This window comes from Bos taurus, chromosome 16 (assembly GCF_002263795.3).
Source record: "Bos taurus isolate L1 Dominette 01449 registration number 42190680 breed Hereford chromosome 16, ARS-UCD2.0, whole genome shotgun sequence".
Lineage (NCBI taxonomy): Eukaryota > Metazoa > Chordata > Mammalia > Artiodactyla > Bovidae > Bos > Bos taurus.
In genome coordinates, this window is record NC_037343.1 from 38932628 (window position 1) to 38944542 (window position 11915).

An 11915-nucleotide genomic window follows, 5' to 3' on the forward strand; every position below is an offset into this window, starting at 1 on the left:
TTGGACACAACTGGGTGACTGAACTGAACTGAAACATTCAAGTGCGTGGTCTCAACTTTGCCACTAATCTAAATAATTTTAGACAAACTATTGCCCTTCCCTGATCCTCACTCTTATCATTTGTACAATGAGAAATTTAAACTAAATTAGAAGTCCTCCTACTGTGTTTGGTGCATGCACCTCAGTAGGCTGTTCAGGAGATGGGAAGAAAGTCAGGAGAACTGAATTGCGGGCTTTGTATATTAAGGGTCTATTTAAGGTCTTATTTGAAACAGGAATCTGGGGAGTTCCCTAGCAGTCCAGTGGTCAGGACTCCATGTTCTCACTGTAGAGGCCCCAGTTCAATCCATGATCGGGGAACTAAGATCCCACAAGCTGCATGGCAAACTAAACAAAAACAGAAATCCACTAATAAACTTTTTAAAATCTTTTTAATTTGGGAGGTAATTAGATCATGATGATGGTGCCCTCATAATGGGATTAATGCCTTTATAAAAAGAGATTCTTCTCTCTCTCCCTCTTGTTCTTCCCCCTCTTCCCCTCCCCCTCTCTGATACAAGAAGATGGTGGTCTCCAAACCAGAAAGAGAGTCATCATCAGATCACCAACAGGTGTCTTTCTCTTGGACTTCCCAACCTCCAAAGCTGTGAGAAGTAAATGTTGCATAAACTTCCCAAACTACAGTAATATTTTATAGCAGCCCAAGCTAAGATAATCATTTTACCTAGGTGACTTATAAAACTCCTTTCATTCCAGCTCTAAAGTTATGTCAAGAAGTTAAAAGTAAAAAAAAAATTTAAAAAAAAAAGAAGTTAAAAGTGTTGATTTGTACAAGTGGCATTAGTCCAACTCTACCACCTCACAGCAACAGCCAGCAGAAAGACTGAGTGGGTTTTGTTGTGACCATAATCTCTATCAGTATAGTAGTGGTCACTGACTAAGGAACCTTTGTATGTGCCTAGTAGGAGAAAACCCAGACTGGGATTGCTCAGACAATGAAGCACTGATTATTTCAATGGTGTTTTATTACTTACCTTTCCTTGGAATAAAGTTTTAAGTTTCAGCAGCTGATCTCCTTTTGAAGGCTCTTTCAGGTTTCAGTTTCTTTCATTCCTGACTTGAGCCTTCTGGTAGTAAAGGCTAAATTCTAAGTTATCTGAGTGACTCACCTCAGGTAACTGAGAGTGAAAGAGAAACAGGAAGTAACTATGATAAGAGCTAGAGACAATTGACTGAAAGCAAGCCAATATCTGTCCAGGACATTAATTTCTCCTAAAACTACTGGATCACTTTCTAGTCCATCCAGTATTTTAACACAACGTTTTACTCTGGCGTGGTCCATTCTTATTATGTGACTAAAGAACTTCTGACTCCTCTGTTTCTGCTGTTTCCCATAAAAGGAAATGGGGTGAGAAATGCTGAAATAGCTCCACCCAGATGGTTAAAGCAATACAGAGTTGGACAGAATTAAACTCACCTTAAAATAACTCCCTTGAACAAAATCCTGGAAGTGAGGTTGCTGGATCATATGGTAGTTGCATTTTCAATTTTTTGAGGACCCTCCATGCTGTTTTGCACAGTGGCTGCACCATTTTGCATTTTCACCAATAGTGCACAAGTGTTCCAATTTCTCCACAGCCTGGCCAACACTTGTCTTAAGCGGTTTTGGGGGTTTTGTTTTTTCTGGCTGTTTGTTTATGGGCTTTGGATAACTCAGCTTAATTTTTTAACACTTTTTATCTGTTTATTACTTTTGATTGCATTGGACCTCCATTACTGTCCATGAACTTTTCTCTAGTTTCAGTGAATGATGGCTACTGTCCCTTGCGGTGCACGGGCTTCTCATTGCATTGGCTTCTCTTGTTGCTGGAGCACAGGCTCTAGGAGCATGGGCTTCAGTAGTTGCACTTGGGCTCAGTAGCTGTGGTGCATGGGCTTAGTTGCTCCGAGGCATGTGGAACCTTCCCGGACCAGGGATCAAACTCATGTCCCCTGCATTGACAGGTGTATTCCTATCCACTGTACCATCAGGGAAGTCCTATGTGTTAGTTTTTGAGATCAGCCATTCTAACAGATGTGAGGTGCTATCTCATTGTGGTTTTGATTGCATTTCCCAGATGATTAGAGATGCTGAGGATCTTTTCATGTAACTCTTGACAAAATCAGGATCTTGAGGAGATATTAGCACTCTGTGTTCACTGCAGCACTATTCACAACAGCCAAATGGTGGAGACAAGTGAAATGACCATTGACAGACAAACGATTTTCTAAAATACAATACACACACACACAATGGAATATTATACAGCCTTATAAAGGAAAGAATCTTGCCATATGCAACAACATGGATGAACCCTGAAGACATTTTGCTAAGTGAAATAAGTCAGCTACAGGGGTACAAATACTGCACAATTTCATTTACATGAGGTATCTAAAATAGTTAAACTTATAAAGTGAAAAAACTGTGATTACCAGAGCTAGGGGAAGGGGAAATGAGTTGCCGGTCAATGAGTATAAAATTTCAGTTATACATGAGGAATGAGTTCTAAAGATCTGCCGTACAACACTGTGCCTAATAGGTAGCAATACGGTACTGTACACTAAAAATTTGTTAAGAGGAAGATGACATGTTAACTGTTCTTATCACTATATATATATATATATATACACACATATACACACAATACATTATGTGGTATATATTTATAATTAATTTTTATTGGAGTGCAGTTGATTTACAATGTTGCATTGGTTTCTGCTGTATAGCAAGTGAATCAGTTACACATATACATATATCCGCTCTTTTAAGAATCTATTCCCATATAAATATATATGATTGAGTGAGTGAAAGTTGCTCAGTTGTGTCTGACTCTCTGCGTCCCCATAGACTATCCAGTCCATGGAATTCTCCAGGCCAGAATACTGGAGTGGGTAGCCTTTCCCTTCTCCAGGGGATCTTCCCAACCCAGGGATGGAACCCAGGTCTCCTGCACTGCAGGTGGATTCTTTACCAGCTGAGCCACAAGGGAAGCCCATAAATACATATACATGCATATATTTTTTAATTTGCTTGGTATTGACATATTCTTTGAATGACATAATGATCAAGAGTATAATCTTTGGACCTTGGGCAAGTTATAAAACCTACCTGTGCCTCCATTTCTTTATCTATAAAATAGGGCAATAATAGTGCCTACATGAGATTAAGTGCTTGAAATAGTGAAGATCATGAGATAAGGAGTACATATGTGTGTTAGCTTTTATTGTTATTGTTATGTTTACCTGGAGGCATCATTACTAAGATAGAGAAACATCTCCAAAAAAATAAAAAAACTTCTCCCAACTACCTGTGAGCAAAATTGCCACTTTTGTCTCCACTGAAGCACTATGCACCACTTCCAGTGCACCTGCGCCCTTATTAGAATTACTGATACAGGATATTACTCAGTGATACATCATTACAAAGGCATGACTTTTCTTTGCAGGCTTCCCAGGTGGTGCTAGAGATAAAGAATTCTTGTGCCAATGCAGGAGATGGGGGTTCAATCCCTAGGTCAGAAAGATGCCCTGGAGGAGGAAATGGCAACCCACTCCAGTATTCTTCCCTGGAGAATCCCAAGGATGGAGGAGCTTGGTGGGTTACAGGCCATAGGGTCACAAAGAGTCGGACATGACCGAAGCAACTTAAAACACATGTACAACTTTTCTTTGCAGTGATCTTTCTGGTAATGTCCAAAGGGCCCTGATGAGGCATAGTGAAGGTAATTTGACTGGCATTCCAGGATGGGTCAGGTTAAGTTGCTGAAGTGAGCAAAAAGAGAAGCTTTCTGGGAAATCTTGGAACTTTAATGAAAGGGTTGGTGGAAAGGAAGAGGTGGTGAACTCTTTCTTTCTCTCCCTCCTTACCCCTGGGTCACAGAGGATCAGAAAGCAGTTCGTTACAAGAAATGTTGAGGTGCTTCTCTCTCAGCCTGCCAGAGTAATTGTTTTTAAATGTAAAAATTTATTTATTTTTTTTTTAAATGTAAAAATTTAAACTCCTGCTTAAAATCCTTCAATGCCTTCCCATTTCACATAATGCCCTGGACCAATATTTTGGAATGTGTATATGGGGGAAAGAATCTGACATGATGAAGGTAGAGGGTCCCTAGAGATAGATGGGTTTATAGGAACACTGTTTCCAGGGAGGACAAACCACCCCTCACCAAATTACAACCTGGGGTTTTCTCAATTCCTCTCAAAATCCTCACATTTCCTCCTCCTGGCTCATGCTCAAGGGGACTTGGTCTTCTCAGGGCAAAGCTAACTAGAACTTGTGTTGAGTCAGTCCCAGTTTCTCTTCTTTCCCACCTCAACAAAAACTTGTGTCCCAAGCCAGAGTGCCTTCTATGAAAGCTCACCTGAGGCAGGATGTGTACAGAAGCCCTTGATGTTCAAGCCATAAGGAAGCAATAGAGCCTAGTGGTTAGGAGCATGGTCTTTGGAAACCCATAGGTCAGTGTTGGAGTGTTGACTTAACCACTTCCAAGCTGTTAATATTTTACTAAACCTCAGTTTCTCATCTCTAAAAGGATATAGGAGTATCTACTTGAGTTCTGTAATATTAATAATTAAATGTGGCACCTGAGAATAGTGATGGCTCAATAAATGTTGAATATTATTTTTACCTATTGCAGGTTGTCAATTATAAAGTTCAAGAACAAGCAAAGCTAATCAACAATCTGGAAATCAGAATGATGATTGCTTTTTAGGGGAACTAAATGAAAAGGGCAGACAAGAATCTTTCCCAGTACAATGTTCCATACCTTAACCAGGTGATACACTGGTTAACCAGTGTAACCAGGGTACACTGATGCGTGCATTTAGCAAAATGCATTAAGATGTACAATTATGATTACACATAATATTTTAAGTAAACTGCTTCATAAATCACTGTGTTTAAAAAATACTATGGCAGAAAAGTTTGGCCTTCTCAATATTCTAATTTTAGCATCTATGAGTAAAATAGTCAACATTTTCAACTTCTTTTTGCCTCATATTTATCCTATTGTATTTCAGTAACAGTCCCTTTATACTTCTCATGAAGAAAAAGAACAAGTTGTTTGTAATGACTTGTAAGCGAATTCCTTCACTTACATAAAATTTGCAGAAAGTCTCCAGAATTATAAAAGTTTGAAGAAGAGAGCATTTTGGTCTAATGTATGCAAACCAATATTGTACAACACCTTATGTCTAGGGAATATATTAGCAAAATAATTACTTTATATCACAGAGCACTAGGCCATCAATAAATTCTTTATGATTCACTAAAATGTTGGCTATTATTAGTATTAAAACCTTAATTCTAAAAGCTAGAAGTAAACCTCCTTTCTACCCTCTCCCATACGAGAGACTGAGCACAAACCTCATATTTTTCTATTAGCCATGATAAAATTTTAGATACAAATTAGATACAAATATAACAATAATCATAATTCTCTACTGTTCTAGTTTGTGACTGTGTAAAAATGTATTTTCCTCTGGGCCACAACAACCTGTTAATACAGTGGGGAGGATAGGGTTTCTGCTGTCACTGCCACTCCTGTTCCCCACCCTTCATTTATTCGCTGAATCCTTCCTCCCACACTGGGAACTTCCAACCTAGTCCAAGCCCCTTGCTCTCTCTCGGAACCTTTAGGGAATAGTGATAGCACCTGCCTTGTGTTCTCCCAAGACGGTCCAGCAGCTTCCCAGTCACTATAAAAAGGCCTCAACCTCCTGACTCATCTTCATACACTTGAACACCTCCCTCCCTCAACAGTTACTGCTTCACAAGAACCTGGCCCCCCTTGTTGTTCAGATGCTAAGTTGTGGCCAACTCTTTGTGACCCCATGGGCTGCAGCGTGCCAGGCTCCCCTGTCCTTCACCATCTTCTGAAGCTCAGATCCATTAAGTCAGTGATGCCATCCAATCATCTCATCCTCTGTCGTCCCCTTCTCCTCCTGCCTTCAATCTTTCCCAGCATCAAGGTCTTTTCCATGAGTCGGCTGTTCACATCAGGTGGCCAAAGTATTGGAGGTTCAGCTTCAGCATCAGTCCTTCCAATGAATATTTAGGACTGATTTCCTTTAGGATGGACTGGTTTGACTCATTGCAGTCCAAGGGATTCTCAAGAGTCTTCTCCAGCACCACAGTTTGAAAGCATAAATCCTTCAACTCTCAACCTTCTTTATGGTTCAACTCTCACATCTGTACATGACTACTGGAAAAACCATAGCTTTGACTACATGGACCTGTGGCAGCAAAGTAATGTCTCAGCTTTTTAATATGCTAGGTTTGTCACAGCTTTTCTTCCAAGGAGCAAGCATCTTTTAATTTCATGGATGCAGTCACTGTCTGCAGTGATTTTGGAGCCCAAGAAAATAAAGTCTGTCACTGTTTCCATTTTTTCCCTATCTATTTGCCATGAAGTGATACTCACAAAATTTGTCATATGCACAACTCTTTCATGAAATCATTAATTTCAAGGCACACATCTTTACACTCTGGATTATCTTCTGTGTCTATGATTATCTTCTCTGCTACTAATTCACTGGGACAGTAGGCAAAATTGGATAGAATGATATACAAGTGGAGCCACTAAAAATTAATGATCTTCATTCTCAACTGGGTCTCCTGTGATTTTTCTTATTTCCCCTTAAATGTATTCTAAACCTTAGCAAATTTTATCAATTCTCCTTTCCCCTGACTTCTAGCAACTGATGTTTATCAAACTCAACCAATTGGCACATCTACAATTTTACTGAAATTCACTCTAATCCTCACTTCCCTCCAATTTCAGAAGATGAGACATCCTTCTTTCTTAACTGCATCCCCTCTTGCCTCAAGCAGGATGCTGCCCCTTCAATCAGCTACCTCTTTACTTTATTACTAACCTCTTCATCACAACGGACTCCTGGCCAGGATGGGAGGACAGCAAACTTTTTCCATAAAGGACTAGATAGTAAATATTCTAGGTTTTGCAGGCCATATGGTCTCTGTCACAACTACTCAACTCTGCTCTTTGAGCATAAAAGGAGCCTTCAACAATTCAAAATGCATAAGCAGCGCTGTGTTTCAATAAAACTTTATGGACAATGAAATCTGAATTTCATATTTCACATGCAATATTATTCCGTGGATTTTTTCCAACCATTTATAAATGTAAAAACCACTGTTAGCTCATGAGTGATACAAAAACGGGTGATGGGCCATATTTTACCAACCTCTGCCTTAGCCTACATATGAGTGATTCTTGGAGAGTGGGCCCAACAGAAAAAGCATCACATGGGAATTTGTTGAAAACGCAAATTTTCCTGCTCCATCCTAGACCTACTGAATCAGAAACTGTGAGTATAATCCGCAATCTGTGTTTTAACAAGCCCTCCAGGTGACTCTGATACACACTCAAGAGAAACAAGCTCTCTCTGTTTATATAAACAAGTCTCTACTTTCCAAAAAAAAAAAAAAAGTTCCCTGACTTTGCACCTCAAACTCTTTTTTGTTCTTTTCATCCAAAATTCCAAAGTGATCAGTCAATACTTATTGTCTCCAGTTTCTCACAGATTTATAAAAGGATGGTAAGAATACTGCCAAGTAGTTGTAAGAACTATTTAAGATGATTGTTAGAAGGCATTCCACATTTCCATAGTGGAGGAAGGTGGAAAGGACTTCAACTTCACATTCCAGGAGAGAGAAGTATGGAAGAAACACTCCCCTCACTCACTCCTTCATGTGGAAGAAGAGGGTACATTGCTGGACGAGAATGAGCAGAGTCCACTCTGCTCACATGGCCAGCTGGAACCTATACATCTCCTGTCCGTAAAGTCCAAAGAGGCATCTCCATAGGTGAACGCAGCCCTGGGGAGCAAAGCATGGCGACTGGAAAGGTGCCCTGTGGGAATTAGAATAAGACAATTTCTCTAAGTGGATGGAGCCCAGGACAAGGTCCCCAGGGACACCCACAAGCCCTGTCTGTTCAGCTCATGATGGATTCACTCTTTTTAGTCTCTAAGTTATCAAGATCTGTTGCTTCCCTCAAGTCTCTATAAATATCTCCTCAGACTCAGTGACATCAGACAATGTTTTTGATAGAAATTTTTAAATAAAAATAGTCACAGGTGGTCTGTTGCTAATGAGGTCCTATACTTGCCCAAGATTACCAGCACAATTTTCCCTCTTCTTCCTATCTGCTGACCAACATCACAAGGGAAAAAATGTTATGGACTTGTTGTTCTAAAACACAGCTGCTTAAATTTCCATCTTTCCTGGACCCTAAGACCAGAAATATAGTACTTAATGCAAACAAAAACCTTGCCTCTATCTTCGCTTTTGGAAAACTTTTGCTTTGGACTTCAATGGTAGCCCAGTGGTTAAGAATCCTCCTGCCAATGCAGGGGACACAGGTTTGATCCCTGGTCCGGGAAGATCCCACATGCCATGGGGCAACTAAGCCCATGCGCCAGAACTACTGAGCCCCTGAGCCCTAGAGCCTGTGCTCTGCAACAAGACAAGACACTGCAGTGAGAAGCCCACGCACCACAATTAGAGAGTAGCCCCCACTCACTGCAACTAGAGAAAGCCCACATGCAGCAACGAAGACACAGTGCAGCCAAAAATAAACATAATTTTTTAAACTTTTGCTTTAAAAAAAAAAAAACACAAAGAGTATGCCAAGTCTGTGCTTTATTAAAGTGCTGGTGGAATGTTAGAGGAAGTAAGAGGATCATGGAAGTCCTTTCAGATCAGTGAGAAATAAGTAGCATTTTTACAGGTGGATAAGGAGAGGGAAGCATCCTAAGTCAGGGAACAGTAGGAGAAAAGTGAAAAAAGTCTGGGATGCCTGGAGCACAGAATTAAGAGGTAACACAAAAGGTAGACCTGAAACTCTGGCAAATTCTTGATCTTTATATGCCATGCTAAATCCCTTCAGGGCTAAAGCTATTTAATGCATCCCTTTTCTTCAATGGTTCTAATAGAGTGCTTTGCACATAGCAGCAGATTATTAAATATTTGCTACATGAAAAAGCAAATGTGTGAAATTACATTTACTCACACATAGCTGAGTCAGGTGGTCTGACAAAGTATGAGAAGTCCCAGCAGATGGAGCAAGCTGACAGTCGAGCTAGGAAGTTTGCATATGAGTTATCCTTTCTTACTTGATGAGCTCATCAGATGAGTCAGAAGCCATTTTCCCAATGTTCCTGTACAGTCAGATGGCAAATGCAAACCTTATTTGCTTCCAACAACTTTTCAAAAGGAAAAAAAAAAAAAACAGTGCAAAAACAAAGCCTGTTCATTTTAGAAAATTTGGGACATACTCAGAAACACAAAATAAAGACAATTTAAATCATTAATGATGTAATATTTAGCAAGAACATTTTCTCACGTCATTAAAGATTCTTTGAAAGTACAGTTTTTTGTTTTTGCAACACAATCTTTTTATTCAATTGTCAATCAGTAGCAGTTTTTTAATTTATTTTTATTGAAGGATAATTGCTTTACAGAAAACAGCAAAATTCTGTAAAGTATGGTTTTTATTGATGTAATTTTCTATGAATGAACACTTTAAACTACTTTCAATTTATTTAACCATTCCTCTATTATTGAACATGTAGTTTTTAAATACTTAACTGCTGCTGCTGCTGCTGCTAAGTCGCTTCAGTTGTGTCCGACTCTGTGCGACCCCATAGATAGCAGCCCACCAGGCTCCCCCATCCCTGGGATTCTCCAGGCAAGAACACTGGAGTGGATTGCCATTTCCTTCTCCAATGCATAAAAGTGAAAAGTGAAAGTGAAGTCGCTCAGTCGTGTCCAACTATTAGTGACCCCATAGACTGCAGCCCACCAGGCTCCTCCATCCATGAGATTTTCCAGGCAAGAGTACTGGAGTGGGGTGCCATTGCCTTAAATATATGCTTTAAATACATCTCTAATGAATTCCATACTCAAGAGTCCTAAAAATGTCCTACAAATCCTGTTAAAGCATAAAAGGCCAGAAAAGAAAGAATACAACGTTCATAAAGAACAGTTCACCAGTAAAAATGTGTAAGTTCTTCTAAAAATAACATACATTTCATATATTTTCAGTCAAAATTTCCAGCACAATTTTGTGGGGAATGTTACAAATTGATTCTAAAAAAGTACAATGAATAGCTAAGGCACAAGTAGCTACGGCAATTTTGAAAAAGAACAAAGATGGAGGACCTCTCTTACCAGATACTGACATATTACAAAGCCACAGCAACAAAAATAATTTAACACTGGCATAAGAATAGACAAATGGATCAATGGAATAAAACAGAAACCCAGAAACAGACCCACATGTATATGGAAACTTTCTATATGATAGTAGTGATATCTCTAACCAACAAAGAAAAGATAAGATTATTTAGAACATCGTTCTAGGAGAGCTGACTCACTATGTGGATAAAAATACAGTTGGATTCATACCTCATACTACATAGAAATGCTAACTGTAGTAGATTAGATACTTTAATCTGAAATAGAAACCAATAAAGATAGAAAATTACAGAATAATGTTTTTCTCACCTTGAAATGAGGAAGTTAGTAAGAAAAACCTAAAAACCACAAATCATCAAGGATGGGGGAGAATCTGTGGATTTCAGTATATAAAAATAGAAATTGTTTTCAAAGAAGGGCATTATTGACAAAGTTAATGGACAAATGGCAGCCTAGAAGAATATATTTGCCATCTCTAAAACGCAAGAAATTAGTATGTAGGAAGACAGAGAATTTCTGTATATCAACAAGTAAGAAGCAGGAAATTCAATAGCAAATTGGACGAAGAATTAGAATAGGCAAATGACAAAAAGAGGAATCGTAATGTCTAAAAAAAAAAACAACTATGAAAAGATGCTCAAACTCTCTATTAATTGAAAATGCAAGTTAAAATAAAAATGATAGCACTTTTTAAGAAATTTTAAACTTAATATCACAAATTGATAGGAATTTCCTGACAGTCCAGTGGTTAGGACTCCACACTCTCTCTGCCGAGGGCTTGGGTTCAATCTCTGGTCGGGGAACTGAAATCCCACAAGCAGTGCATGGTGTGGCCAAAAAAATAAAAAGCTGTTAAGAATGCAGGGGAAGGTTACTCTCAAATGGTGTGTGTTGTGCTGTGCTAAATCACTCCAGTCATGTCTGACTCTTTGTGACCCTATGGACTCTAGCCTGCCAGGGTCCTCTGTCCATGGGATTCTCCAGGGAAGAATACTGGAGTGGGTTGCCATACCCTCCTCCAAGGGATCTTCCTGACCCAGGAATCAAACTTGCGTCTCTTGCATTGGCAGGCAGTTTTTTTAACCACTAGCACTACTGGGAAGCCCCACTCTCAGAAGCTACTGCAACTATTAGCTGATGCAGCCACACCGGAGAGTTTATTACCAGTAGTTACACAACTAAATACGTCCCAGCAACAGTCCTGGGAATATACCCGGCAGAACACGCAAGCAGGTCTTTATGTGGATCTGTAAGAGGATGTGCATCTCAGCACTGTTTGCAACAGCACAGAGTTGGAAGCCACCTGGGGGCTAACTCCTAGTAGACAAGGAGCTAACTCTATCAGGTGTGATGTATTCATTCAGGAGAAAACTAGGCAGCAGTCAGAATTAATGAATCAGATATATTCAGTTGTATGGTAAGCTCTTAACACATACTATCTATCAAGAAACAGGTAAAAAAACAGAGTAAAACTGATAGTACTGTAACCACGTAAATCACTCTAAATAATATTGAAGTCTCAAGCATACTGGTGGATGCCAGTAAGAGATATAGAAGTAATGAGAATGGAGAGCAGGATTAAAGAGGAAGAAAAGAAGTCCTGGTGTAGACCTCAAATGACTGTGATTGATGCCATTCTTTCCTTCAGTTGCTT